Source organism: Arvicola amphibius, chromosome 6, assembly GCF_903992535.2.
Source record: "Arvicola amphibius chromosome 6, mArvAmp1.2, whole genome shotgun sequence".
Taxonomy (NCBI): Eukaryota; Metazoa; Chordata; class Mammalia; order Rodentia; family Cricetidae; genus Arvicola; species Arvicola amphibius.
Genome location: NC_052052.2, coordinates 122,644,380 through 122,650,238, shown reverse-complemented (window position 1 = coordinate 122,650,238; position 5,859 = coordinate 122,644,380). Strand labels below are relative to the sequence as shown.

The 5,859-nt window shown below is 34.6% G+C and overlaps 1 pseudogene; it reads left to right on the top strand.

Moving 5' to 3' along the window:
• The first annotated feature begins 2,311 nt into the window (after positions 1-2,311).
• LOC119816233 lies at positions 2,312-3,261 on the top strand (annotated as a pseudogene).
• Positions 3,262-5,859: the final 2,598 nt, after the last annotated feature.

Genomic DNA, 5,859 nt, shown 5'->3' with positions numbered 1-5,859 from the left:
GAGCAGTGGACATATACTGAGTACTTAGTATTTAATAATTTAACAGATGGTTGAAATATTAATGTTCATAAATGAGGCAATTTTTTAACTTTTAGGAGTATAATGTATTATCCATTGCAACACAGAGTGTTTTATTTTAATTAATAATTTTAATATCATCAAGATAAGATCAAATAAAAATTTATAATGTGCTAGAATATTATGAAAGATATATTTGAAGACAACAGTTTTTTTAGTTTTTTAAAAGGTCATATTGGAATGGATTGGTCTTTTCCATTATTACAAAGAATTAAGATTGCTAAATGATTAGCACAACTGGAATTTCAAGAATGAAACCTTGAGAAAAATATATATAAAGGAAATCTGGATCTTGGCACCATAATAATTCTTAAATTTTTCTCACGAACCATGACAATTTTCTGAGATTTTTTAAAAAAATGTTTGTTTGGCTTTAAAAACTCTTTTAGTCCCAATGCATTCTTCACACACATGCTACAATTTATTATTTCATTTTATTTTCACAAGAAGATTATGGGGAAGTTTACCCACAAGGGGAATTTTTGTAGTGTCTCTTGCCAAGGAATTTCCACTGAGATTTATTATCTACACGGAGAGCAAAGTCTCATAGCTTTATAAGGTGCGAGAGCCCTTCCTTTGCTTTGTTTGTTTTCTGTGGTGCCAGGACTCAAACCCAAGGCCTTGTTCAGAAGAGGCAAAGAGTCTAACCCCAAGCAAAATTGCCAGCTCCTTCCTCACTTATTTTTTTAAGGGTACATTATATTTCATCACTTTAAATGCTCTTAGTTTTAGTATCAAATATTAAGGATTTATGGTTTAAAAAAACACTCTATATAGAGGAGTGGTGAATCTTTATCCACTATTAACACTGACAAAAAGATAAAAAGACCAATCTTCACTTTTATAAGAAAAGTGGAGAACCACCACAAAACGTCAACATTAGTTCAAGGTAGGTATTTCATATTGGTGGAGATTATACATCTGATTTGACTTAAGTTTTGTATAATTCTACATGCTATGAATTCTTTATGAAAAATTGCATATTAGAGAATTTGTGTATGAATGACATTTTGATACTAACAAAAATTTTCATCGTTTATAATATTGAAACACATTTTAAGGTAGTTTATGGATGTTCCTTGCATTAGTGGGCATTTCCACTAATTAAAATAAATATGCACAAATATTAAAATGTTGAAGGTCTTAATATCAGATTTAAGTGAAATGATCTTAGAAATTTAAAAAAAAATTCAAGGAAAGAAAATGCAATCATTATGGGATGAAGAGAACTGTTCAGTATTTGGATGCACCTATAGGAAATATTGCATTAAGTATTGCACATTAAAAAGCTGATGAGTATGGTGGTCTATGCCCGCACCCACAACACTAGCGAGGCTGAGATAGAAATCTCATCACATATTTGAGGCTGCCAAAGCTACACGGAGGGTTTCAAATGAGCCTAGTCTACAGAGTAAGATCATGTCTCAAAATACATGAATGAGAGAAAGGCGGGGTGTGGAGAGTTGTGGGGAAAAGGTATTCTTATGTATCATGGACATACAGCTAAACCAACTGACAAAAACAAAGCATAACTGTCCAAATGTATGTCAGATCACAACTCAGACTGTGAGATTCACTAATGTACTCATAGTATGCTGATAAGTCATCTCGCCCTTAATGACATTTTATCTCTAGGATTTGCAATAAACTATTTAATCTTTTTTTTCAAGTTCCAAATTATTTTAAGAGATCAGTTCCTCCTAGTGAAATAGGTAAAAGGTAGTCAAAGGTTTGGAGAAGAGAGCAATATTTGTTGTTTATATGTAACTCAGGCTGACTCACATAGAGTTCAGAGTTCTGAACTCACCCAAACCAACTTTCAATCTAACTAGAGCATGGCGAGGGTCAGTAGATCATGGATGTTAGAAATTCATGAGGTAAGTCAACATGGGTGCTTTTTAGGCATTATTAGAATCATCCATTTATTCTTCTAGCTCACATAAGATCAATCTAAGGTTTCCTTTACTTGTTTGTTGTTCTATAAAATACGCTGCATTATTAATTCTTGGTTAAATGTCTAGATTCATTAATCTTTCTCTTGGAGGCACTAAAAGGCAATATTTGTTTCTTCAGACTATTAATTTTCAGCCTGCAGTATTAAATCAGTTCTGTGAAGAGGCATTCCAAGAAAAGTCTCTTAATTTTTCTTAACTCGGTATCTTGATTGCCATAGAAATTCCACACTAAAATACAAGTCTTCACCTTCTCTTGAATTCACCAGTCAACAAAAGTAATGAATCTAAGCAATGCAAGTGCTCCAAAGATCTTCATCTTTTGGGATTCTCCAACCATCCATGGCTGGAAATGCCCCTCTTCATAACGGTGCTTGTTGCTTATGTCTGCACGGTGCTGGAAATATCTCAATTATTGTTGTATCCAGGATAGACTCTCAACTGGACAGTCCAATGTACTTCTTCCTTTCCAACCTTTCCTTCTTGGATCTGTGTTTTACCACAACCACATCCCTCAGCTGCTTCTGAATCTTTGGGGCCCAGATAAATCTATCAGCTACGCAGGCTGTGTGACACAGTTTTATGTTTTTCACTTCCTGGGGTCTACAGAGTGCATCCTCCTGGCTGTGATGTCTTTGGATCGTTTACATGGCCATATGCAAGCCCCTTAGGTACTCAGCCATCATGCATCAGCAACTCTGCATCCTCTTGGTGTCCATGGCATGGCTGAGTGGTTTGGCTAACTCCTTGCTTCAATCAACCCTCACTGTCAAGCTGCCACTTTGTGGAAACAACAAGGTAGACAACTTTCCTCTGTGAGGTCCCAGTGATGATCAAGATGTCCTGTGCTAACACCGCCTTCAACATAGCTATGCTCTCCATTGTAGGGACTTTCTACTCCCTGGTCCCCTTGTCCACTTATTCTTATTTCCTATGGGTTCATTGTAGTTACCGTGCTTAGGATTCGTTCCTCAGAGGGCAAGAAGAAAGCCTTTAATACATGTGGTTCTCATGTTGTTGTTGTGTCTCTTTTCTATGGACCGGTGATCAGCATGTATGTACAACCCTCATCTTCTAATTCCCAGGACAAGAACAAACTTCTGTCCTTGTTCTACAGTTTGGTGACGCCTATGCTTAACCCCTTATCTATACTTTGAGGAACAAGGACATGAAAGGAGCAATGAAGAGACTTCTTGTCTCATTGTATCACAGGAGAACAGAGCAAACATAATTTTATACCCATCCTCTGCACTGGTGACTTCAGTTTTAATATTATCTCTGTAGCATTCATTAGTTCTATTCTGTCTACATATGTCTTTCCATCATCCTGCTATGGTTTCTTCACTTAATATAAACTCTAAGCCTAATTGTCTTCAGTCTGCATGAGCATGGAGACGACCATATAACTCAGTTGCTTTATATCTATCTAGAGATTTGTTGTAGAAACCTAAGGAACTAACAATAAATAAATGTTTACTGATCAATTTTATCAAGCTACAGTAATAGCAACAACAATGATGATGATGACTCAAAACAGCAAAAACATAGAAAATTTTAATTCCATCTTGGAAAATAAGTAAAAATAATTTAGCCTGTCATTTACCAAGGCTTAAATTTCATATTCAAGAATTATCTCCTCTTTCATAGCTGAGTGTAATGGTGCATGCCTTTAGTTCCAGCACTTGGGAGGCAGATCACAAATGTATCTCTGTGAGTTCAAGGCCAGGCTGGTATACGTAGTAAGTGCCAGGACAGCAAGAGCTGCATAAAAACACCCCTGTCTTGGAAAAAGAATTAACTATTTCATAAATTGCCAGCAAGATCAAGTGAGTTATTACCTCACATCTTGTAAAACTGTCAACCACACATCCACTAGTTTTTAAAAAATACTTAAAAATATTTGACTTTACTTTCTAAAACTCTTGAGGGATTCCTTTCTTTTGAGCTATTCGTCTAAAGCCAATTCTTTCTAGGTTTCAAAGGAAGAGTTAATGATTAATATCCTTAGAAAGTTTTATGTAATTCCTAGTATTGAGAGTTTTTGGTGGGAAAGTAAGATGCAAATAGATAAGCAAACATTGAAAGTAGAGAACAAATGGCATTAAAAAGTAGAGAAAAATATAAAGTAAACTATTAGATCCTGAAGTTTTACAGAGAAATAAAGCAGAAAGATTGATGATGATGTGAGGTGATATTTCTTATTTTATTAATAACATTAACAAAATAAAAATGGATTAAAAGGTAGAGAAAAATATAAAGTAAACTGATTATTAGATCCTGAAGTTTTACAGAGAAATAAAGTAGAAAGATTGATGATGATGTGAGGTGATATTGTTATTTTATTAATAACCATTAACAAATAAATTGGTAATTGTCTCATATTTTTGTGCTCCCTACCATAATAATACTGTCATCTTTCAACTTCTGTTTAAAGACTATGTTTCTTTGCTTCTCTAACAACCAAGAATGTATATAAAATCTTCATTTCTCACCCATTATTTTCCTCCAAACAACAAAAACAAAATCTACTAATAAAAACAAACCTGAGATACAAACGTACACTGATTCCAACTAGTTATTACTAATGATAAATTTTCTCACTCTTCAACTTGTGGCTTTATTGTACACATTTATCTATTGTATGTGCATGTACAATATACATCCACATAGGTACAATAAACTTCTCTTTGTAACTTCAAGGCAAGAAGAAATGTTACATTTTTACTTTTGTTTAGAGAAGGAAAAACTTCATTCCTTGTAGGCTAACTGGGGTCCATAGTATAGCCATATCTGCTAAGAATCAGAGAAGAATCAGTATAGTCTAGGAAAAAAACTCATTAGAAGATACTGAATCCCAGACTCTGAAAAGAAAAAAAAAAGAAAAGCAGCAGGCAGGGAGAGAAGTAAAATCCCCAACTTGGGGTTGATTGTATGTAGCCTGTTATGATATTTTAAGGGTGAGAGAAAAACGTCTATAATAGTTTATATATCTCCCCAGGGTATCTGAGATAATAATCAGTAGAAATAAATAAATTACTAAATATACTACTTTAAGGCATAACTATTTTTAAGGTAAAACTTTTACAGTAAAGATTGTGTCTCCAATTTTAAAGTCAGTATTCATTGGATAATTGTTCATCTTACTAATGTTATAACTTATGAATAGATGTTAACTTATTGCCACTTTAAACATTAAACACAATATGTTTCTCTCCTACTGAATATACTTTATCCCGAATATGTACGCATCTGTTTCTGTACCTCTAATAATCATTAAAAGGAGCATAACTATAGATGAATTGTGTCAAAACATTAAAATTCAAGTCGTGGGTGTTATTTCTCAGTAAACATATGAAGAACACTACTCAAATGCAGGTTTTTACAAGTATGCCAATTTCTCGTGTGTAAACAATGTGCTTTATACCCAATATTTTAAGAAACTCTTGTATGAAAATCTATGTTGAAACTTGGTGTGATGGCAATACAACCACTCAGGAGACAAAAATAGGAATGTAATCAGTAAGTTTTGACTAATGTGGTCTACTCGTAATGATAGCAATCTCCAAGCAAGATGGAACTACATAAGCAAACAAGGTCCCAAATTTTTTATCAAAAATTTTATAAATAAACGTCTCTCACGAAAGTTTCGGGGTGCTTTTTTTTAGGAAAATTTCCAGCTCCTCCCCCTGTTCTCCCCCTTCCCGTCCCCTCACCCTTCCACCCATTACCCCCCACTCCCCTTCCTCTCCAGGCCAAAGAGCCATCATGGTTCCCTTAACTATGTTAAGTCCAAGGTCCTCCCCACTCCGCCTAAGTCCAGGAAGGTGAG